We start from the raw sequence: 24,787 nt of genomic DNA, 5'->3' as shown, positions 1-24,787 counted from the left end.
GGGTCATCTGGCTCTCAGAGTTCAGGCTCTCACCCTGCTTTGCACTGCCTAAGGATTTTTTTTTTAAGTGTGTCGTAGTCTATATTGAGGATTTGGCAGTATCTGCCACCCCAGATTAGGCTCTCATTGCTCCATCCCACACTACTGTGGGTACTCCCTTGCCCACACCCAGCTATTCAGTCCCTGAATTCTAGAAGGATTATCTGCATTCCATAAATATTGATGGAATAGAATCTATTTGAATAATCTGTATGCTGAACATTGATAGAAAAAAGGTAAGCATATTTTGACCATGAAGTATCAGTTATTCAGTGTCAGATATTCAGTAGAATATAATTTCCAATGAACTAATTTTATTTTATCTTTTTAAGTTAATTTTTAAATTTATTTTGAGAGAGAGAGCGAGTGTATGAGTGGGGAAGGGGCAGAGAGAGAGAGAGAGAGAGAGAGAGGGAATACCAAGTAGGCTCTGCACTATCAGTGTGGAGCCCTATGTGGGGCTCAATCTCACAAATCGGAAGATCATGATCTGAGCCCAAACCAAGAGTCAGATGCTTAGCCAACTGAGCCACCCAGATGCGCCTCCAATGAACTTTCAAATTTTATTTATTTTGTTTTATTTTGTTTTAAATTAACATTTATTTTTGAGAGAGAGAGAGAGAATGTGAGCGGGACAGGGGTAGAGAGAGAGGGAGACACAGAATCTGAAGCAGGCTCCAGGCTCTGAGCTGTTAGCACAGAGTCCAACGTGGGGCTTGAACTTACAAACTGTGAGATCATGACCTGAGCCGAAGTGTGATGCTCATCTGACTGAGCCACCCAGGAGCCCTGAACTAATTTTATTTTAAATTTCACAGATTTAAGATTAAAGGTTGCTTTTAATTTTGCATGCTAATGTCATTTTAGTTGTCTCACTCTTTAAAAGTTATGGTGAAAGGGATCAGTTAGTTTTAAAAGATGAAATTTATAGATTATCGAAAAAAGAGCACTTGTTAGACCACTAAAATTTCATCACAAATTTATTAAGAAATCATCTGATAGATGTTTCCCTTTTTTTCTATGCTTCTTTATTCTTTTGTGTATTACCTATTAAATAGCCAAAAGCTGGGAACAAGAGTAGGGAAACAATAAATAAATAAATAAAAGTTTTCTATTCTTTCTACCTGGTTTTGTACAAATGCTTAAATTCGTTTTATATTATTTTTTTTTATTTCCTTTTAGAAGATATCGGAAGTGTGTACTTGCTAGGCAAAAGGTCTAAATTTGAATCATTATTGAACAATTCTGGTGTCTAATACAAATGTTCATTTGAAAATGATAGACGGTCGTTCAGGGACCCTGAAGTGTTTTCATGGATTCTCATGCCTGGTTGGCAGTTTTGTTGAAAGTGGCCGTAAATCAGGAAAGAGAGCTGAAAATACATTTTATGTCATCTTTAAAACAACTGTAAGTTATTGTCCCAGAAAATGAAGATGCCATTTTTAAAGAAGGTAGCAGGATAAGGTATTGAAATGGGTAGAAAAAACATGTTTCCAGAAAAGTATCACCAGTAGTTACTGATATTAATTATAGCATAAAATGGGAGTGGTATGAAAGAACAAGGATTAAAATCAAGATTGTACATGGAGTCTGAAATTTAAATTTATAGAACCTGATGCTTTTTATTTCTTTAATTTACTTTTAACTTTTTTGGTGGTCGTTCTTTTACAAGATGTTTGTTGATGAGCAAATTGAATTTGAGCTTACATGCTATAGAAACCAGGTGAACTCACATTCTCCAAACGCATCTGTTGTTTGCTCCTTCCAGAATAAATATTACAATTCTTGATGAACAACAGCTGGGAGGCTTGAATGTGGTTGCATTCCTCATGGGTTCACAGGATGAAATCACTTGTGCACCATTGACAATTTTAAATGGAGAACAAAAATGTATTCCATCATAAGATGTCAGGAAAAAAGTATTTTTGTAAAAATGTATTTTCTATTTTTAATCTTCTGTGAGCTATACATTTTAGGACACTGAATGAGTTGGAAGATGTATGTTGTGACCTGACATTCTCTCTGACTTATCTTTAGTTATTTTTTTGAGTTTTTTAAAACTTTATTTATTATGAGAGAGAGGGAGACAGAGAGAGAGAGAGAGGGGGGGAGAAAAGCATGAGTGGGGGAGGGGCAGAGAGGGAAGAGAGAGTGAGAATTCCAAGCAGGCTCAGCACTGTCAACACCAAGCCCAACACGGGGCTCAAACCCACCAACTGAGATCATGACCTGAGCCGAGGTCAGATGCTTAACTGACTGGGCCACCCAGGCACCCCTACTTGTTTCTTTAATTATCTTTAAGAAAGTAATATGTACTAAGTGCCAAAGTCCACTTGCAATGCATTGAAAATGGAAGCAATTGGGTCATTATACTGCTAAATGGTATTTTTACATGTATCTTTTATGGCATGTCAGCCGGTTCATTAATGTTTTAACTTATTTTACTGTTTTGGGTGAGGAGTAACTTTTCTCTGTCAGTGTTTCATGGACAAGTTGGTAAAATGGTACTAATGGGCAGAATCCTGGACTGGAGGTGAGTGGCTGTGGCCACACTGGAGATTTGTGGCCATGGGCATAGACTGTCATCTCCCTGTTCACACTGCGTCTTGTATAAAATGAGGGGTTTGGACTGGATGATTTCTCTTCTCAAATCTGTGAGCCTATGATAACTTCTAAACCAGTCTTGAATTCCTTTATATTTGCTGCCGACACTGATCTCTTCCCTTCTTGACTTTCCCTGAGGGTATTATCAGTTCTATAAATTGTGGTGGTTGATTATGTTTAATGATATACTTTATCATGCAGTCTTTTATAGGGCTGTTTTTTTGTTTGTTTTTCAGGAGCACATGTTTAGTAATATTCACTGTCTCATAATGTTAATTCTCCTCTTGATGATGAAATATCTAAGCATTTCAAGGAAAGTAACCTTGTTCTATATTGCTTCTTTTTTCTGGTTTTCCTTGTAGCACATTACAGAATAATTGCCACAGCTATTTGAAGTGTTGATAAACTTAACAAATTCAGTTACTAACTTATTTAAAACCCATGCAGTGTGTTTGGTTCAGAACCATAGAAATAGAACAAAGCTAACACTGGAATGGGGCTCAAGAAACCTGATTTTCAGCCCAGATCAACATTATTTGACTATGTGCTCTGCTCTTGAACAGATCATTTGGTGCTTCAGTTTACTCATGTCGAAAACGAGGGAAAGAGACCAACATTCTCTAACTTTTAATTGCTGTAATTTTTTTCTCCCTGTAAATGCCATCATGGAAGTGATGAACAACTTTGCTCAGCATTTTCAAAACATAGCCTACTTTTTATCAAGCATTTTTATTCATCATTTAATTCGGTGATTCAACATATATTTATTGAGCACTTATTATGAACCAAGAACTGTGAGTCAGAAAGTACGATTTGAATCCACTTAATATTTAAATGTGGGGAAATACTTTCACCTTTTTGCTACATGTGCAAAACGGATATGGCAATATCTGCTTTACCGGGTTGCTAGGAGGATTAAATGAGGCAATGCTATCAAACATTTAGCTCAGTACCTGCTAGACAGAATGGGATTAATATTATTATTAACACTATTATTATGTAGCACATTAAAATTTTAAACCATTAATTGGGGATCATATTTAATGGTCAATACAGTGTAAATATAGCCTGAGTGATTATTTGGGTGTAGTAAATTCAGATTTTTCAAGTGCAGTTTTATGTTGAACAAGTGACTTATCCTCTCTCTTAGAAACTTAGGATACAAATACCTGTCTCTTCTTGTGGTCAGGATTAAAAGGGTTTAAAGTGAGATAACGTACAGAAAATTTGCAGCATAACCTTTGCCATATAAGACTCGAACATGTCTGTTTCTGGAAAACTAACCTAGTTTTGTTCCAGGCAAAATTAATCTATGGAGGTCACCTCTGGTGGGGAATTAACCATTGTGAAGGGGCACGAATAAACCATTTGGGGTGACAAAAATATGCTATACCTTATTTCTTGTAATGTTTATTATTGAGACAGAGAGAGAGAGAGAATATGAATGAATGAATGAGCATGAGCAGGGGAGGAGCAGAGAAAGAGGGAGACACAGAATCCAAAGCAGACTCCAGTTTCTGAGCTGACAGCACAGAGCCCGATGTGGGGCTCGAACTCAAGAACCTTGAGATCATGACCTGAGCCAAAGTCGGATGCTTCAACAACTGAGCCACTCAGGAGCCCCTGAAATATGCTGCATCTTAATCTGGGTGATTACACAGATAGATACATAGCTCAAAAAATTCTTTGAGCTGTACAATTAAGATTATTCATTTTATTGAATAAATTTTTCCTAAAAAAATGTTTGTTTTCTTCCCTAAACATAAATACCATATTACATTTTATAACCAGAAGAAATATCAGTTAATAATAATAATTTTCTAGTGCCATAGCTAAAATACTACTCCAATATATTTTTCTCAACAGTACATAAAAGTGAAAGAGGACACCATGATCCCATGAACCTTCTGATGTCAGAAAGCAGTTGGAGGAACACTCAGTGGTTCTACATATTTCACCACCCAATTGTTTCAATTTGGCACACCATATTTTAGGATATTTATTGCCTGCCTAGTTCTTGAATCTACTCTTTTCCCTGGCGCCCACAAAACCATACGTCATGGAGTATTATTTTTACGAGGATCTGGTCAAAAGGACCTGATCAGTACTATTGCCACTTTTTCATGTATTTTTCTGAGATGAAGAATAGCTTAAGATTTACTTCAATCAAGCTTTATTTAGGATCGGGTCTGTAGGAAGGGGTGGAAATGGTGGGGGAGGGAGCGGAAGGGACAGCATAAATATATACATACAGTGTGTGAAAATAAAGAAAGGCATCTTTTGTTACAGCTGGTTGCAAGAGAAGTTTCTGCTTGCACTGCTGAAGATAGTATGAGATTAGCGGAGTTGTAGCAAAGTCAGGACAAAGACTCGCTGTGTGAGAGGGATCAGCGTGTTTGCTCAGTGGAGCTTTCTCTCCAGTTGTTGACAGATTTAACTGGTGTAATCTTAGGCCTGGCTAGCTCCTCCCCATGAGTGTCAAGAGGCAATCCATGCAGTAGTAAATGGCCATGTGGAGTATACCATGAATTCCCTATTTGTGTAGTAGCTGTAGTTTAGGGTGGGGATTTAATATTGAATGGACTCCAGATTGTCTAAATTGCAATCACAGTGTTTATTTAAATAGCCTATGGGGACCATTAAAGCATTTTAACTTTTGCTCCTATGTTTCTCATGTTATGAAATCTTGAAGCACATCGGGGAGAAAAGAAAAATCCAGCCTTGTAAAAAAGCATATGATGCTAAAAGTTCTCCCTGCTGCCAAAAATGCTTCAAGAGTTTTAGTGCTCTGAACTAACATGTGATATGATGGATGGGATCCTGCTGTGGTCCCTAACTAGGGGATTTTCCTTGTGCAGATACACTAATCTACCCCAGCATAATCCAGGAGATTCTTTCCCATACTGGTTCCCCACTTGCAGTGTTGAAGTCTATTCTGCTCACAATCATGTTCATAATGCTATAGCTTTAAAACTACATAAAACTCTGTGTTAGTAACACAAGTGCTATAATATTATTAAACTTTTAATTTTACATACAAAACAACCCCTATTTCATTTACTTTACTGGCAGAGCCAGGGTGATGGTGAAACTTGACTTTGGTGAGGAAGGCCATGAACTTGAGGTGTAGGACAAACAAGTACATCTATTTCTAAGGCAGATCTTCTGAATAGAAAGCATGACTTCAGTTTCATGCTCTGATTTAATACAATAAAATTAAAAACATTTCATAAATAAATTTCTGCAGTTGATTCCCTTCTCCAGGAAGACTTGCTTTCCTACATTCTTACTTACTTACTTATTGAAGGGCTCTAAGTCTGGAATAGCATTTGACAATGTAAAAGATTTTCTGATTATGGGAGCAGCATGGCCCCAGAGATCTTTCTGAATGCTGAATTCAATGTTCAATTTTCTTTCTTTCTTTCTTTCTTTCTTTCTTTCTTTCTTTCTTTCTCTTTCTTTCTCTTTTCCTTCCTTCCTTCCTTCCTTCCTTCCTTCCTTCCTTCCTTCCTTCCTTCCTTCCTTCCTTCTTTCCTTCTTTAAATTCCTACACGTTTCTACGGCTGTTCTAACTGCTTTGGGCTATATTAAAATGTGTTCCTGTTCCTGGCTCCAACTCTGACATGGTGTGCCTCATCAGAGTAGTTCAGGGCACCTCCAGGGTCCTCTCAACTGGCCCTTCTGCATCTTTCTGCCCTGTGTGTATAGTGATAGTAACAATACTTCTCCATCTCAGAAATAAACTGGGGGCGAATGTGCTAATGTATATAAATAGCCTTGGCCTTTCTTGAAATGAAGACATTGTGAGAGATGTTTTAATGAGAACATGAGAAAAATCAGCAATAGCAGATCTTAAATAACCTCTGTCTGCAGCTGGGAAGTGGCCATTTAACTTGACTCAGACCATACATCACTGAAGGTCCTTTCCATCATAAGTTTTCTGTTTATTATAAGTTTTTTATTTATTATCGTGATGTATATTATAGAGCTAATTGCTTCCAAATGCGTCATGATGTAGGAGTGTATTTTTTTCCTAAAATGCTTTATTTTGCTTTTTATTTTGTGTTAGAATCAAAGTTTCAGATTTCTTTTGATTCAGTGTTCCAAATGCTTGGAACAATATCTGAAGCATTTCCCACTATTCTGTTGCATCCTTACCCCTCATCTCTAATTCTTTTTCTAGGACAGACTGTTGACTAAAATCCATAAATTTTACAGAAACCCAGTTTAATTTGCTGATTTTCTGATCACTATTAATGTTTTTTTTTTTTTTTTAAGAATTCATCTATTGCTTATTTTCACTTTTAGTTTCACCTTCTTGCTTTTCAACCACTTTCTCTCATCCGCAGATTTCTTTCTCTTTCCTGACTGTGTAACTAGTGTCAATTATCCAAAGAATATGTAACTTGTAGTGATGGAAATAAAGAATATGTACAGTCCACAAAACTGATCATCAAACCCAGAATAACAAGGAGTTGACCATATGTCTTCTACTATTTAATAGGGAGTGACAGAGTCTATGTGGCTAATTAGAAGAATCTCTGTTTGTTTTAAGAATTATACTAGTAATAATATCTGTCTTCTTTTTATGTGACATCCACCTAGCTTCTAGGAATAGTCTTTTTAGGGGCTACCACCCTCCAAAAAAGATATTTTAACTTAATATATTATTGAAAGGCACTGCAGTTTGGGACTGAAGGGGAATCTGTATGGCAATTATTTTGTTTTTCTGGGGCAAACCCTTGGTACTAATGCTGTTCATGGTTGTTTTGACCGTATTACATTTTGCTGAGCCCCAGGACTGCTTTTGGAAGGTTTAGAAGTATCCAGGGAGGCGCCTGCCACTTTGATTATTCATACCCAGCTCTTTATTTTTATTTGAGACATAAAATAAAAACACACCCTGGCTTCTGCTCAGCCTCAACTGGCGTTGATTTTAAAAACAAACCCCAAACTGACCAAATGGCAGCCGTGCAAGCTTTTCTGTGAGTGAGTCCTCTCTCGTGTCAATCAGAGTTCATTTATGGAAGCATTAAATTCTGGTGCTGGCCAGGCCACCTTTAGACAAATTAAAATGGGTTGGGATTTGGTAGGCTTGGAACAGAGGACTGAAAGGAAAACCAGGGTGATGTTATGACTCAGAAAGTGACTCTTTTCCTTCTGAATCAGAATTGAACCACTGGTAGAATTAGCTCTCTCAGGAAGATGGCAACTTTTAGGTGAAAGGTTAAGTGGAACCTCTGACCATCTGTGTTTGTCCCCCTGTTGGTTCAGCTCTGTGCCAGTTTGAATAATTACTTACTCTCCACCTTTTTTCCCATTGCTTATTTGCAAAGAGGAGTAACATTTTCCTTCTTGTGTCTCTTGAAACATTTTTAAGACTGACTGTGAACTTTTAACCACTGATACATTTTATGCCAGAGGTGGCTTTATTTCATTAATGTGTTAACTAATTTCTGCAGAAAGTACCACTCTGCCTTTCTGATAAACATTGGGAAATATATCTCTAGATATTTACTCTCTGGAATTTCCTGCTTATTCTATTTATGTACAAACATCAATTCTAGTTTTCACACCTTTTTGTTCATTCTTAATAGTTCTATCTATATGCTTCCAAAAAGGATTTTTCCAAGGATTCATTCTTTCAGCAAACACTTACTGAGCATCTATTTTATCTTTTTTACTCTGCTTTTATCAGAAGCTTTTGAAGAATATTTTCATTTCTATTATTGATTGATTTCTATTTCATGCTATCTGAAAGTTCAGGATTTTATTAAATCTTCAAAATATCTGCATGAGTTAAGTTGTATGTTTTAGTATTGATACCTGTTAGTTCTGCATCAAGAGCAAATTTTAACATCTTTGTACATTTATCAGCCCCCCCTTTTCTACTAGTATCAGGAAAAGATTTATATTTTTTTGTCAAATTTATATGGTTCATTCATTGAAGAATTATAGCCATTGTAATTACAAGAGCGTTTACTCATTCTGTATTCATTTAATGTGCAATTTATTGAGTCATACTATTTGTCATCAGACTAGAAGTTCCTTAAGGCATTAAAGTAATTTTTAAAGGTTTATTTATTTTTGGGAGACAGAGAGAGACAGAGCATGAGTGGAGGAGGGGCAGAGAGAGGGAGACACAGAATCTGAAGCAGGTTCCAGGCTCCAACCTGTCAGCACAGAGCCTGAAGCAAGGCTCGAACTCACCAACCACGAGATAATGACCTGAGCCAAAGTTGGACACTTAACTCACTGAGCCACCCAGGAGCCCTGGCATTGAAGTATTTTTTGAATGGAACAATAAAAGAATACATGAATTGTTAAGCATTGTTGTTTCTCAAGAATAAGCCTCCTTTGGGGCACCTGGGTGGCTCAGCCATTAAGAATCTGACTCTTGATTTTGGCTCAGGTCATGATTTCCTAGTTTGTGAGATCAAGCCCTGCATCCAGTTCTGCACTGGCAGAGGGGAACCTACTTGGGATGCTTTCTCTCCCTCTCTCTCCATGCCACCCCCCCAACAAAACAAACAAACAAAAGAATAAAGCTCCTTATAATGAAGTTGTTTATGTCCTAATCCTACTCCAAATTAATTCAGGATTCAGGTGTTTTCACAATGGTGGATGCTGAAACTTTCTTTGTGTCTTTTGCAGAGCAGAGCCAGATAAGGTAAGGATTAGTGCTTGCTGGAAGCCAAGAGCCTGGGTATGATGTAAGGAAATAGGAAGATTGACAGTGGTCATTGTGGGGAACTGGCAATTAAAATCATGAACTTTAGCAGTGAACCTACTTAGTGATTATTCATTTTAGAGGTATCTAAGCCCCAAACTTTACCTTGCTTACTTATATATTCTTAAAGCCATCCCCATGTTCCCTAGGGGTAATCAGAGCTAAATAACATCCCTTTGGAAACTGAACTTGTGCTCTTGATTAGCAAAAGCATCACTGTCAAGAGACTTTCATATGGCTCTCTTGCTGTCTTTTTAACACCATTCCTGATGCCTGCAACTAGTTAGTTACCCTTCCCTCATCTTTGAGGGACTGGAGGGCACAGAGTGATTAGGCAAGATCTGGAGTCTCAGGGACGGTGGCTAGTAAGATCAGGCTCTTGAACTTAATATTTCTGCCAGCCAATGGTTCTTTTAAAATTCCTGGACCAAATTCCAATGTGGGGTGTGGGAAGGTTACCCACATACAACACCAAACAATGTTCAGACACCCGGGTGTCCAAGAATTCAACTCAATTATGACACTACTTGGAGATAGCATCAGGTTCCATAGGTTAAAGGTTCAGCTTTATGAGACTGCCCCTGTCTCCTGGCTTCAGATGAGAGTCACAAGCTTTAAACTGTTACCTGCGCTTCTGACCAACAGGCTACAGATTAGAGGTTCCAGTGACCTCCTCCTTAGTTTAAATTAATTTGTTAGACGGGCTCACAGAACTCAGGGAAACTTTTACCAGTTTACTGAAGGATAAAAAGGATACAAATCAATAGCCAGATGAAGAAGTACATAGGGCAAGTTCCTGAGCAAAGGAGCTTTTGTCTCCCTGGAGCTTAGGGTCTCGCTCAGTGACACATGAAAGTGTTCTGGTTCCCCAAGTATGGAAGTTCTCTGAAAAAAGCAAAGGACCAAAAAACTATCCTCTTGAGTTTTTATGGAGGCTTCATCACACAGTCATGATTAACCAAGTCACTGGCCATTGGCAATTGATTCAACCTCTAGCCCCTCTGCACTCCCTGGAGGTCAAGGGGTAAGGCTGAAAGTTCCACCTCTAATCACATATTTGGTCCTTGGCAACCAGCCCCTCCTTTAGGTGAGGTCCCAAAGTCATCTCATTAACATACCAAAAGACAACCTTTATCATTCTTATAACTTAGGAAATCCCAAGAGTTTTAAGGGTTCTGTGCCAGAAATGGGAACGAAGACCAATTTTTTATTATAAATCACAATATCACAATAGTCATTCTTTTCATAACGGCAGGACAATCTGACCATTACACACCCTCAGATCCGAAAACTATTTTACACTTTTGCCCCTTTAGTGTAAAGTGTCATTCTTCCTCAGGAAAGCTTTTATACGCTATGCAACTGGGTTTAATTTTGGAATAAAAGCATCTGGAAATTGAGGATAATTGCTTTCCAGTTTGCATTTTTAACCTCAGTTAAAAAATTAGTATCTTGAGGGAGATACATGAAATCTCTTTAGCTGATAGCCTGCATTTGTGCCCTGTGTTTCTCCTTTCTTCTGATAAAGAGAACCTGGGCCATAAACTCTGTCATATGAACCCATCCTTATGTACTAGTGGGCAGATTTTAAGCCAACAATTCTTCTGAGACATGCATTTTACTTATGTGTATTTATTGTTCTGGTGGGTAACTATTTACTGAGCACCTACTAGGTGCCAGGCCCTTTTTAGTGCCAGTATACAAGGAACAAAGTGATGTTTCACCACCATATAGAGCACAGTCTCACAGACACAGACAACCACCAAATAGATGTTTAAAAAAATTAAATTTATTATGGACCAACTTTATTTAAAAATTATAGTGTCTTGGGGTGCCTGGGTGGCTCAGTTGGTTAAGTGTTCGACTTTGGCTAGGTCATGTTCTCATGGTTCTCATGTTCTCATGTTCTCATGGTCATGTTCTCATGGTCCCTGCATCGGACTCTGTGCTGACAGCCCAGAGCCTGGAGCCTGCTTTGCATTCTATGTCTCCCTCTCTCTCTGCCCCTCCCTGCTCATACTCTGTCTCTCTCTCAAAAATAAATAAGCATTCATTTTTTTTTAAATTATAGTGTCTTACATTTATGTAGTATAAAATGTTTTAAAACCATTTCTCATTTATAATATTATATTTCATGTATTTTAGAGCAGTTTGTAAACTTTAAAAAGTTGGGTTTATACAATATATGAATTAAGAGTACATGCCCTTTCTGAGTGAACTGATCTTGTGCCATAGCTACTGGATGTCCAGAGATAAATTTAATACCTACTATAGCAGTGTCCATAAGAGCTATCTTGGGTACTTGATGCATTCATTGCATTATAGCCTCTTGGATGAGTTTTGGGAACCTCCATTTTTAACAAGCAAACTAGACAATCTAATGTTGGCTATGGGAGGACCACACTTTGAAGAATACCATACCTATTAGGCAGTTTATTAGAAGGGACCTCAAAGCCCATTCTAAGAATTGAACACACATGTCTTATAGATGCCTACAATTCAACAAATGACACTGATGGTTCATTTGATTTGTTTTTTAGGCCATAAAAACTGTAAGATGAATGAATATGTTATGGGCCCTGAGCTTAAGGATTCTTCAGTTTATTAATACCATAGAACTCTCTGCCATTTTATACCTAGCTGTCATGCTATATCGTGTGGCATTTTCCATTTATGTACTACTTTGTATCCATTTACATAGTACTTTCTATAACTTACTAAATTGCCTCATTGACCCCACATATATGAGTTTCTTTTTTGTTACATATAGTTGTCATTACAGATGAAAACAGAGGCTCAGTGAAAACTGTTAAGGAGGCCAAATTCATAGGGCAAATATGTGTCAGAGCTAGATCCTCTAATTCCAAATCCAGAGTTGTTTCTATTTCATCACATTTATGTGCCTTATTAACATTAATTCAAAAGTTAGAGGATTTCTTTCACCTACCACAGGTATATTATAATATCAGAAATTCTTCAATCTGTATAAAAGTTGTAATATACCATGTTCCCAGCCATTGAAAAATGAAATCATTCAGCATCCTTAAGTAAAACCAGATGCCTCCATTGAGAATCGCAAGGATCTCTGGTAATAGGATTACTTGTACATTCCAGAAAGTTATGACAAATGACAAATGAACTAATACTAGGAAATAGCATATAGACGTGTTGGGAAGGAGCCAATCTGTGACCACCTCCACTCTAAATATTTCTTGCATTAGAGACTCTTCTTAGTGGAGGTAGTGCCATTACTAGGGCTTATTCTTTGATTTACTGTGTCTATTATCTGTTCATTCATTTGTTCATTCATTCATTCTTTCATTCATTCATTCAATAAACATTTACTGAGTACTCATATATACCAGAACAGGACTAGTCACTAGTTATAAAATTATGAATAAGACATGTTCTTCCCCAAATATGAAGCAAACTATATGTAATTACCACAGAGATGTGAATAAGGGCCTATTCTGTGATTTCTCAACTCTTGACAGTTACCAGTGGAAATATTGGTTGGAGAAGTGAGTGTGTGGGTGAATTCTTCAGAAAGAGTTGAAATTTGTTATAGCTACACATCTGGCAGTACTTAAGAATTATGAATGATTTCATGTTTCCATGGACACATGGTATGTTATAACACATTATGTAATATGCTGGTTGATAAAGCACTTTATAATAGTATAATTGTGTGCCTTTCTTCCCTCATTCTAAAATTACTCCATACACATTCTCACAATATTGTCCTTAGATTTATTGTTAGGATGTTTTTATTATCAATAATAGCAGTGGTAACAATAGTCTATCATTGAAGAAAATGAGACACAAAATAACTTGCCCAGGGCCACCCCACAAAAAATTGGCAGTATCCCATGGCATAATTCTCTGTTCAGTTTCTAAGCTTCAAAACTTCTTTGAAGGAATTGCTAGCCTGGGTATTTTGTTCATTTAGTTGCATATAACATAGTGTGATGCTTCATATAAGCACAGAATTTTCCAGGGGTGGCCCACTGGCAAGCTTGAACTTTTCAGGGCCGTGTCTTTAGAGCGCTGTCAGAAGGCCCCACCCTTCTGCTGCCCACCGCTTTTTCCATAGTTGAAGAACTGGTCTATAATCATGGTATGAGTCTTGGTTGGCTTGATTTTAAGACTCGGTAATACATTCCTTCATCAGTCTCTGTCACACAGAAACGTTTAGAGCTACCAATAGTTGACCAGTAGTCCACTTAGTTTCTTTTTGGCAAATAATCTGCATTTTTCTTACAGAGCATTCTCTAATGTAAACCCACAAACTTAACAGTGTTAAAGACCAACTTAGCTGAAACCAGAAAGATAAGTCAGAGGTAAGGTGAAAATCTTTTCAGACTTGATTCCAGTCAATGCTTATTAGCTCTGCAATAGAGGGCACAGGAAAAAAAGAATAACGTTTGAAGTCAGAGGAGAATTATCTTTGCTTAGATGGGTCATGTCAGATTCATGTCCCTTTCTTGCTGTTGTTGTACATCCATTTGCCAACTACTCTGTCAGGATGCAAGTTGACTTCTTGGGCTTAGGAACCTACAGTGTGTGACACCCTTGCTAATATGATGATTGATGACAATTAGTTGATTCAGCTATTTTAATATTGCTTTGTTTCTTGAATATATCTTCTTTTCTATGTTTTTTTTCCTCTCCCAAATCACTGTATTAAAAAAGAACAAAACTCCCGTTCGAATACAGCAATTATTTGAAACCATTTGCAACAGAGCAAGAGAATACTTTATATAGTAATGACTGGCAAAGCCGTGTTTTAATGTTTTTGTGATTGACGCAGTGGTACACAACAGTTCCTGTGGAACCATTCTTGCTTCTCACGTTATAAGGCCTGTTCAAAGAAGGAAGCAGAAGAAAGTTTCTTTTCTGTGAAATTGATGCAATGGGTATATGGCAAACATATAAACCTTAAGTGACTCAGTTATTACCAGAGATGTAATTACTGACCTTAGACTTTTGGATGACATGGAAGAACATTTTCAGAACCAGATTGCTTAGTTTTTTGCAAGACCTTATGTTTAGAGCCTTGAGCTTTGTACAAAAGTTATCAATGACACTATAGTAGTAGCAAAATAAAGTGGGCCTTGGTTTTTATAAAATGTTATTTCCATCTGGATAATCATTTGATATATGATTGAATATTTTGACTATAAAGTGGGCACATGGTAATAATTGCTTCCGGATCCTTTGGAGACACAGTGAGACCAACTAGAAATGCAAACATTGGCTGGGAAGCAAGAAAAGCTGACTTTTGATGTTTCCTTCTTTTCTTTCTTTCTTTCTTTCTTTCTTTCTTTCTTTCTTTCTTTCTTTCTTGTTTAATTTACATCCAAGTTAGTTAGCATATGGTGCATTAATGATTTCAGGAGTAGATTCCTTAACGCCCCTTATGCATTTAGACCATCCCCTCCAGCAACCCTGTTTGTTCTCAATATTTAAGAGTCTTTTATGTTTTGTCCCCCTCCCTGTTTTTATATTCTTTTTGCTTCCCTTCCCTTATGTTCAACTGTTTTGTATCTTAAATTCCTCATATGAGTGAATTCATATGATATTTGTCTTTCCCTGACTAATTTTGCTTAGCATAATACCCTCTAGTTCCATCCATGTAGTTGCATATGGCAAGATTCCATTCTTTTTGATTGCTGAGTAATACTCTGTTGTGTGTATATATGTATATGGTGTGGTATATATGTGGTATATATGTTTGTGTGTGTATATACATATATACATCTTCTTTATCCATTCATCCATCGATGGACATTTGGGCTCTTTCCATAATTTGGCTATTGTCAGTAGTGCTGCTATAAACATTGGAGTGCATGTGCCCCTTCAAAACAGCACACCTAGATCTCTTGGGTAAATACCTAGTAGTGCAATTGCTGGGTTTTAGGGTAGTTGTATTTATAATTTTTTGAGGAACCTCCATACTGTTTTCCAGAGTGGCTGCACCGATTTGCATTCCCACCAGCAGTGCAAAAGAGATCCTCTTTCTCCGCCAACATCTGTTGTTGCCTAAGTTAATGTTAGCCATTCTGACAGATGTGAGGTGGTATCTCATTGTGGCTTCGATTTGTATTTCTCTGATGATGAGTAACGTTGAGCATTTTGGTGTTTCTTAATACTTAATACTTATGGCTTCTTAAACCTTGTCTCTCTCTTCTTTGACTATGCCTGGTATAGGGAAACTAAACCATGGCAATTTCTTTTCTCTTAGTCCTGGTTTTCATTCAAGATCCATAATTTTGGGGGAAACCTGACAACAGTTTCCTAAAACACCTAAAATAACAAGGGAAATAGCTAACATTTGTGGAGCACTTACTAATTCTAGGTATTATCTTAAGTTCTTCATATACATTATCTCTCTAAAGTGATTTATTAGACTGAACCCCTTTGGTCATAAATGACAGAAACCCAATTAAAATATGCTTGAACATAAAGTGGAGGGAGTATTGTTGATTCATATAAATAAAAATTTCAACATCTCCTTAGTTTTAGGCATGACCATCCCAGGGCGGTTTTTCTCTCCTCTCATGTTTTTTTGCCTTTCTCTGTGTTGGCTTCATTTCTTTTTTTTTTTTAATATGTTTTTTAATGTTTTTATTTATTTTTGAGAGAGACAGAGACAGAACATGAGTGGGTTGGGGCAGAGAGAGAGGGAGACACAGAATCCAAAGCGGGCTCCAGGCTCTGAGCTGTCAGCACAGAGCCCGACGCAGAGCTCGAACTCACAAGCTGTGAGATCATGACCTGAGCCAAAGTCAGACACTCAACCGACTGAGCCATCCAGGCACCCCTGTGTTGGCTTCATTTCTAGGCAGTATTTGTACATATGATCTCTGCTCACGCAGCCTCAATCTTTTGTCCTAAAATTCTATTTATTTTATCAATGTTTATTTATCTTTCTGAGAGAGAGAGAGAGAGAGAGAGAGAGAGAGAGAGGGAGAGAGAGAGAGAGAGAAAGAGAGAGAGAGAATGCCAGTGCATGAGCAGGGGAGGGGCAGAGAAAGAGGGAGAAAGAGAATCCCAAGCAGTGTCTGTGCTGTCAGTGCAGAGCCCAATGTGGGGCTTGAACTCATGAACCATGAGATCATGACCTCAGCCACAATCAAGAGTCTGATACTCAACTGGCTGAGCCTTCCAGGTGCCCCTATCCTAAAGTTTTAAAGTTATGTCTTCTTTCTCCATAGTTCTATCACAAGTCCCATATAGGCCACCTATTGGTTTGGCTTGTTTGTTGGGTTATCCCTGAACCCACCCTTGTGGCCAAGAAGATAAGGGGCTTTTTTGTCCAGGACATGGTCATATGCTTGTGTCTTGTTTGAGAATTTTCCTCCTTCCTCTAGGAAAAGATGAGTTGTTTATTAGAAGACAAGATGCCAGGCAGGCCAAAACAACTGATATCCATGTCAACAGAGCAGTATTGTTTTTTCTTTTCTTTTCTTTTCTTTTCTTTTCTTTTCTTTTCTTTTCTTTTCTTTTCTTTTCTTTTTCTTTTTTCCCCCTATTTTACAAACAAGAACTTTACCTAAGCTCACATAGCAGAAGGGAACTGTAACCCCATCTGCCTAATTGTGAAGCCTATGTGCCTACAAGAGAGGTAGCAAAGTTGAGAGTATAAGACTTGAGTCAGAATGTCTAGGTATGGTTTCTGACTATGTGACTTAAGGCCTAGCTCTGTTACCTTGAGGAAGTATGTAATATCTTCAAGCTTTGGTTTTATTATCCATAAAATAAAAGTATTAATTGTATCTACTTCCTAGGGAAATTGTGAACATTAGATGATGATGACATAAATGTATAGACTTCTTTCTTTGTATGGTTCCTAGCATATACCATTATTACGGTGTTTTTGTTGTTTGTTTTGTTTTGTTTTTTAACTTCAGTATAGATAACACTTATATTACTTTCAAGTGTACATTATAGTGATTCAACAATTCTATACATTACTCAGTACTCATAAGTGTACTCTTAATCCCCTTCACCTATTTCACCCATCCCCCTCTCCACCTCTCCTCTGGTAACCATCTGTTTGCTGTCTTTAGCTAAGAGTCTTTCTTCTTTGTTTTATTTCTTAAATTCAACATGTGAGTAAAATCATATGATATTTGTCTTTCTCTGACTGACTTATTTCATTTAGCGTTATATTCTCTAGCTCCATTCATGTCTTTACAAATGGCAAGATTTCAAATTTTTTCTATGGCTGAGTAATATTCTGTTGTGTATATATATATATGTGTGTGTATATATATATATATATATATATATATATATATATACACACACACCATATCTTCTTTATCCATTCATTTATTGATGGACATTTGGGCTGCTTCAATAAACATAGGGGTGCATATATCTTTTGGAATTAGTGTTTTCATATTCTTTGGGCAAATACCCAGTAGAAAAATTAATAGATTATGTGATAGTTCTATATTTAATTTTTTGAGGAACCTCTATACTGTCTTCCACTGTGGCTGCATCAGTTAGCATTCCCACCAACAGTGCACAAGGGTTCCTTTTACTTCATATCCTTGCCAACACTTGTTGTTTCTTGTGTTTTTTATTTTAACCATTCTGACAGGTGTGAGGTGGTATCTTATCATGGTTTTGATTTACATTTCCCCGAAGATTAGTGATTTTGAGCATCTTTTCATGTGTCTGTTGGCCATCTGTATGTCGTCTTTGCAGAAATGTCTGTTCATGTCTTCTGCCCATTTTTTTTTTAATTTTTTTTTTTAATGTTTATTTATTTTTGAGACAGAGAGAGACAGAGCATGAACAGGGGAGGGTCAGAGAGAGAGGGAGACACAGAATCTGAAACAGGCTCCGGGCTCTGAGCTGTCAGCACAGAGCCCGACGCGGGGCTCGAACTCACGGAACGCGAGATCATGACCTGGGCTGAAATCGGACGCTCAACCGACTGAGCCACCCAGGCGCCCCTCTTCTGCCCATTTTTAATTGGATTATTTGGTTGTTGTTGTTGTTGTTGTTGTTGTTATATAAGTTTTTTATGTATTTTGGATACTAACCTTGTATCAGATATGTCATTTGGAAATATGTAAAATATTATTATTTTTTCTCTTATTCAGCTAGATTGCTTTCTATTACTCTGTCCTCCAGGTCACTAATTCATTCTTCTGCTTCCTTTAGTGAGTCTCTTATTTATCTTATCTTATCTTATTTATTTATTTATTTATTTATTTATTTATTTATTTATTTATTTATTTTAGTAGGCTCCATGCCCAGCATGGAGCGTGAACTCACAATGCCTCCATTGCAAGTCGCATGCTCTATGGATTGAACCAGCCAGGTGCCCCTCATCTAATGTATTTTTTAATTTCAGTTATTGAGTTCTTCATCTCTGATTGTATCTTTTTCAAGTTTTCTTTGTTAAGGGTGTCACTGAGGTCCTCTACTCTTTTCTCAAGTCCATTGAGTATCCTTATGATTATTACTTTACATTTTCTATCAGGCGTATTGCTTTCTCTGTTTTGTGTAGGTCTCTTGCTGTGATCTTGTCCTGTTCTTTCATTTGGGACATATTCTTCTGTTTCATCATTTTGTCTAACTCTCTGTATCTGTTTCTATGTGTTAGGAAAGTTAGCTATGTCTCTTGCTCTTTAAAGTAGTGGCCTTATTAAGAAGACATCCTGCTGTGTTCTGCAATATAGTGTCCCCTATTTACCAGACACTGGGGCTTCATTGATGTTTCCTATGTGTGTTACTTGCACCCTTCTCTTGTGACTGAGCCACTCTTGACTTAGTTCAGTTGTCTGCAGTGGCTCTCTTTGCTTGTTGTGGACAGGGTTTGGTCCCTGCATTGTTAGTAGGCCAATGTGGGGTTGCCTAGGGCTTAAACTGAGCCAGACCAAGCATTTGCCCAAGATGCAATGGCACCTTCTGCAAGAGAACATGGGGGTGGAGCATGTGGTGCCAGCAAGAGGTATACTGGTGTGAAGAGATCTGCAGCTCTGGGAACTGAGGCAGGCTGTTTGGAGGGGGCAGATCCACAAAAGTGAATAGTGGTGGGACACACAGAGTTAGCAAGGTTTGTATGGGTCTGCTGTGGTAGGGAGCTGAGGTCTGGATGGAAGGGGGAACACAGGAGAACACAGGAGCAAGGCTCACCGTTAGCAAATTAGGTGGTGAGTGTTGGCATAGTGGTGGTACCTGCAGGTGTCTGTGTGTTTATGCTGGAGGGTGGACGAGGTATGTAGCATCCCCCAGCTCCTTTGTCCCTGGAAGTGTCTCCCAGTGATCCTTGCCCTTCCAGCATATGCTCTGAGATTAACAAATCTCCATCCATATGCCCCAGGTATCTTTCAAACTGCTGCTTCTATGCTGTATCTCCCTGGGGGTAACTTCTTGTGTTATCTCTTCAAATTGGGGACTCAGTTTCCTCTTCCTTTCCTTCTTGTCCCATGAACCTGCTGATTTTTAAAGTGCCACGTTTTAAGCCTCACTAATTGTAAGAACTCAATGAATTTGGCGTCTTGGTTTTCAAAGCCAAATGTTAATGGGGATTCATCTTCCCTGTGTGGGCTCCCTGGTATGACTCTGTTTTTCTCTCCTCTTCATGCCCCAGTGTCCTTTCCTCCTGTGGACAGTTCTGTGGGACCATTTAGCTTCTTTTAGCTTTAGCTTCTGACCACATTGTTGCCCTTTCTACTCTCTTCCCTGTGGCCCCTTCTCTACATTTAGTTGTGGAGTTTGTTCTGTCAGTCTTCAGGTCATTTTCTGGGTTATTTACACTGATGTGAGTGCTATCTAGTTGCATCCCTGGGAGAGGTGAGGTTAGAATTTTTCTGCTCTTCCATCTTCCTTGGAAGTTTTGTTTTTGTTTGTTTGTTTGTTTTTAATTGCAAACCTAAGACACAAATCACCAGTTCTGACTACTTTTATAAACTCAAACTGTAACCTGACCGAAATCCCTAGTTTCTCCCATTGCTTAGTATGTTCAACTCCCTTCATTTATTATTTTACATTTTACATTATTATATTTTACATTTTACATTTATTTTCATAGTCTGGTTATTTTTGTTTGGCTCTTTAATCATTACTTAATGAAGAGATTAGGTTGTACAGAAAGGGAAGCGTATCCTCATCACCTTCACTATATCCTTCATAGTACTGAGAAACCTGTATCAAGTATGTACGCAGTAAATATTTGTTTTCATTTGCTTTTTTTATACTTCTGATTGTGGGTTGTGTCTTGAAAGACTATCCATAGAGAATTAGCAGGGGAGACATGATTTCCCATTTCCTGAGCTTTGTTGGTGAATCTAAGATTGAGGTTGGGGCTGGGGGTCTCATCTAGGTGATTTGTAGATGGGGAAAATATGCTCCTGGCTGCAATAGGAATATACACCAGCAGAGAAAACACCTTCCTGGGCTCCTAAGAAATCATTCATCTTTCCTTCCCATTGATCTTATTTTCATACAAAGTTGAGGCAGCATGGTGAGACTAGAATTTTCTTTGGAAAATCCATTAAAAAAACAAACTTAGGACTGGGCAAGGAGAGTTTTCTAAATTGTTTCAATTATTTGCAATGTCCAAGTGCCAAATGGGGGCTTTATTTATCTTAAATGAAGAAAATTAGCTATTTAGCAAGTTCACTCTTCCACCCACAAATCTTACTTATTTCCTTTTGAAATAATTACAGATTTCGGTTGGTATAATAGGAATGTTTTGTGTATGGATTTACTGTCAATGAAATACAGAAGAGCTATTTTCCAAGTAAGGTGAAATTTAATGCCAGAATTTCAGTATTTAAATGTCTTAGAGATTAGACTGTAATGATAAAGATGATGTATGATATGCATATAGTATATGTGTATATAGTACTGTATATATAATTACAGAGAGAGAACCTATCTGGCAAGTGATAATAGTGAACTCCTTAAATGTTACAATAAAATGAAACAGCATAGTTAGATTAATGCAATGTTTCTTGAATCCTTGCTATAGACTATTCAAAAAGGAAGCACATAGTTGAAATACCTCTTCATGAGAATCACGGAAGGACCCTCAACATTATTTGATTCTCCCACCAGAAGTGGCTTGAACAGAGCCTTGTATAACTATGTGAACTGCCTGAATTATTTTATCTTTTAATGGGTTTATTATAGCAACCTGGTCAAGGTTCAAGATCACTCACTCTTTTCTTCTGGTGGAACATAATTTGGCCACTCATAAACTGTAGCATTGGACTGCAGCCTAAAGGCTAAAAAGCCTATATCTTTCAACAAACCTAAGACAGTAACTATTCCCTCTATATTTACAGATTATTTTTTTCTTTGCAAAAGTAATAACACTCAGTAAACAAGAAAGTGCTGCTAGCATTTTGGAGTTTTCAACTAATTCCTCAGCAAAGACAATTTACTGTACCCTGGTTGTATTTAGTATAAAAATAAGAGGAACTTCCTAGAGACAGAAGTGATTTTTCTAGTTGGTTACCTACAAGGAGATGTATTGATTTCTATTGGTAGTACTCGTTTCTGCCTACAGATGTATGTTGTGTCCAGGGGTTCAGAAAACAGGGCTTTTAATTCTTTGTAAGTAGTAGCATCCTATGAAAGGTATTTTGTTGTTGTTTTAACTGCAACTACAAAAAATATTGCACACATCAGTTTAAAATGAATTGACCTTTTGTTTCAAAGAGGGCGGTGTGTTGCTTGTTATAGAGTGACTCCATTTGCCCATGCAAATAAGCACAAAGCCAGGATATTATCAGGCAATGGCAAAATTAAGAGGTAGGTCAGATTTAATGGAAACATCTGTCATTAACCCTTTTACAGAAACTGCCTCGGGGAATCCTTGCAGATAAAAGCTATGCTAAGCTATCTTACCTTGCTTTGCAGAGCTGCAAAGGGAAGGCAGTCCTAATGTACAAATTCTGTTCAGAGGATTTACTTTAAAGAATGCCGCATTTTAGAATTTGGGAGAAAAAAAGGCTTATTTTGTATATTTTCCTCTTCACAAAAAAAGTAAAAGACTATGGAACAATTAAGGCTGTTGCTAATTTTTAGATTTTCCACCAGCAGACTTCTTCCTTGATGGTTACATTATGCCATTCCAAGAGTGTCATCTTATTAATACCTCAAATCACAAATAATATATTTAGGTACTATTTCCTGAATTAGAAACAAAATTAGAAGTAGAAATTAGAAAAAAATAGAAACAAAATTAGGAAAACAATGGTATCCATAGCTGCAGATGATAATGTATCTTTGCCTATTTTATGCAGTGGTAATAAAAACTTGATTTTCTTAACTGAACATTTATTGAAGGTAATTCAACTTAACAAAAATTTAACAGTCACTTGGATGTCATTTATTTATATTTCTCTAAATTATCGGTTACTAATAACAGAAACATATGAGTCAGTTGGTTTGCATTTGCGATGAAATTGAAACCACAATTTAAGATTACGAGTCATACAATAAACTGCATTTGAAAATAGTTTTTTTAACTTATATAAAGTGAACACAAGTGTTAATAATATCTATTTCCTAGTTAGTAAAGAGAGGGGAGGAAAATCCCTGAATATCTTCACAGGAAAAAAAACTAAATAAAAAACAATGCTTCTGGTGCTTTTCATTATGTTTATTCACAATACAATTGCCCTTAACATTATTTCATTCCATTTTTCTCTTATATTTTTATTTTCACATTTGCCTTCATTGTGATATTTTATTAATTCCTTCTTAATTCTATCTTTGTGTTTTTTCTTCCTTAATTCTCTTTGTCTTCACACCATCCTATCATCAGTGTAGCTGGGCTTTTACTTTCTTTTTTACCTCTTTGAAAATAGGATGTACCAATTACATTGTACCCCTCTTTTGATGATTTCTTCTAAATAAGATTTCAAGCTTATCTAACTAAAACAAAGAAACAAACAAACAAAAACCATTGTAAGATGAACAGAGTGGACGTGTACTTTCCCTTTTGGGGGGACTTTTTATACAATGTGTGACTTCATTCCCTTGAGTAGGAGGGACCCACAAATGTTTGTGCAAGCAGTTGAATGATGAACCATTTTAATCTGCACCCAACCTTCCCAAACCATGGGGTTGAATTGAGTTGAACTTTTCTGAATATTACTTTGGGTAGATTAAGGACATGAAAGAGAATTAGAGCAACCATGGATGATGAGAACAGAAGGCAAGCTGAGGGCCAAACACAAGCTAGCTGCCTGCCCCCCCTCCCCCAGCTCCACCAGGTACAATGTGTGTGATTTTCCTCAAGCACACATGGCTGCCAAGAACAAGGAAAAGGAAAGAAAACAAATGGTTAACTGATAGAGATCACAGTCATGCAGGACATGAGTCTCCATCTGTTTATAAATACCAATAGCCTAATCTCCAGAAACCTATAGACTCAGTTTCCTAGAGCCCCTAGTATCACCCTTCCCTCCATAGTGATGTGGGGGAACAAAGACAAGAAGGAAATGGCAGGTAAAATTAAATTTCCTTATGACCTACAGCCCATTGCAGCTCTTTCTGACCATGGATCCTGTCCCTGTGCTTTAATAAAATCCCCTTTTTGCACCAAAGATGTCTTCAAGAATTCTTTGTTGGCTGTCAGCTCCTAACTCCGCCCCCCTCCATCACTCCAAAACCTCATCATTGGATATATATCTGCTTTTTAAAAATACAGTATTAATTTTTAATGTTAAGCATTAGTATGTTTGAGAACTATTTTTGAACCACAAAACCAGCCAAGTAATGTCAAGTTTCAACTGTAGAATTAAATGGACTTGAAAGCATCTTATGCTGTTTCAGAATTCATCAATTACTTTTATATTAGTCAAGAGTTAGCAATTTATTTCAAAATGTAAATCATGTCTGTTGCTTTCTGTGCATGCATGCGTGTGGATCCATATCAGTGGGTCCATCCCTTTTGGACTGTGTGCCCCTCAAAGCCTTTTTGCACTGACCATTTTGTACAGCATTTATTTCAACAATGTGTACAATTAGTCATCTGATTAGTTGTTGTTGTTGTTTTTTTTATGACAAATGCTTTTAGTGGGCACTTGTATGCTAATGCTTGAATTTTGTGTATAAATCTAAATGTACAGGAGGGCTTGGCCAAGAACAGTTTCAAAACAGTTGCAGCACATCTGACCCTAGACCTGATTAAAGATCAAGAACATTCAATGCTATCTTATTCCAAATCATAGTGCTGTAGGCTCTTGGTCCCAGAGGCAAGTGTGACCTGCTTAGTCAATTGGTAAGTAACACAGATTTTGTGGAGTATGTGTTACTTTCAAACAGCAACCAGAAACATGGTATTTACCAATAAGATTTTCTTTTTATTCAGCCATGGCCATGGTATGTCCTAGATGTCATTGCATTTTGTTCTTGTTTCCTCATTTATAATAT

General features: G+C 37.4%; 1 protein-coding gene across 12 annotated transcripts in view; it reads left to right on the top strand.

The window, feature by feature from the left end:
* Nucleotides 1–24,787, top strand: part of SOX5 (SRY-box transcription factor 5) — a 1,003,938-nt gene that overhangs the window by 471,310 nt on the left and 507,841 nt on the right. The gene's annotated exons all lie outside the window — the stretch shown is intronic.

The sequence above is a fragment of the Panthera leo genome, chromosome B4 (genome assembly GCF_018350215.1).
Source record: "Panthera leo isolate Ple1 chromosome B4, P.leo_Ple1_pat1.1, whole genome shotgun sequence".
Classification (NCBI taxonomy): Eukaryota; Metazoa; Chordata; class Mammalia; order Carnivora; family Felidae; genus Panthera; species Panthera leo.
Note: the sequence above shows the minus strand (reverse complement) of the source record. Positions and strands in the feature narration are given on the sequence as shown.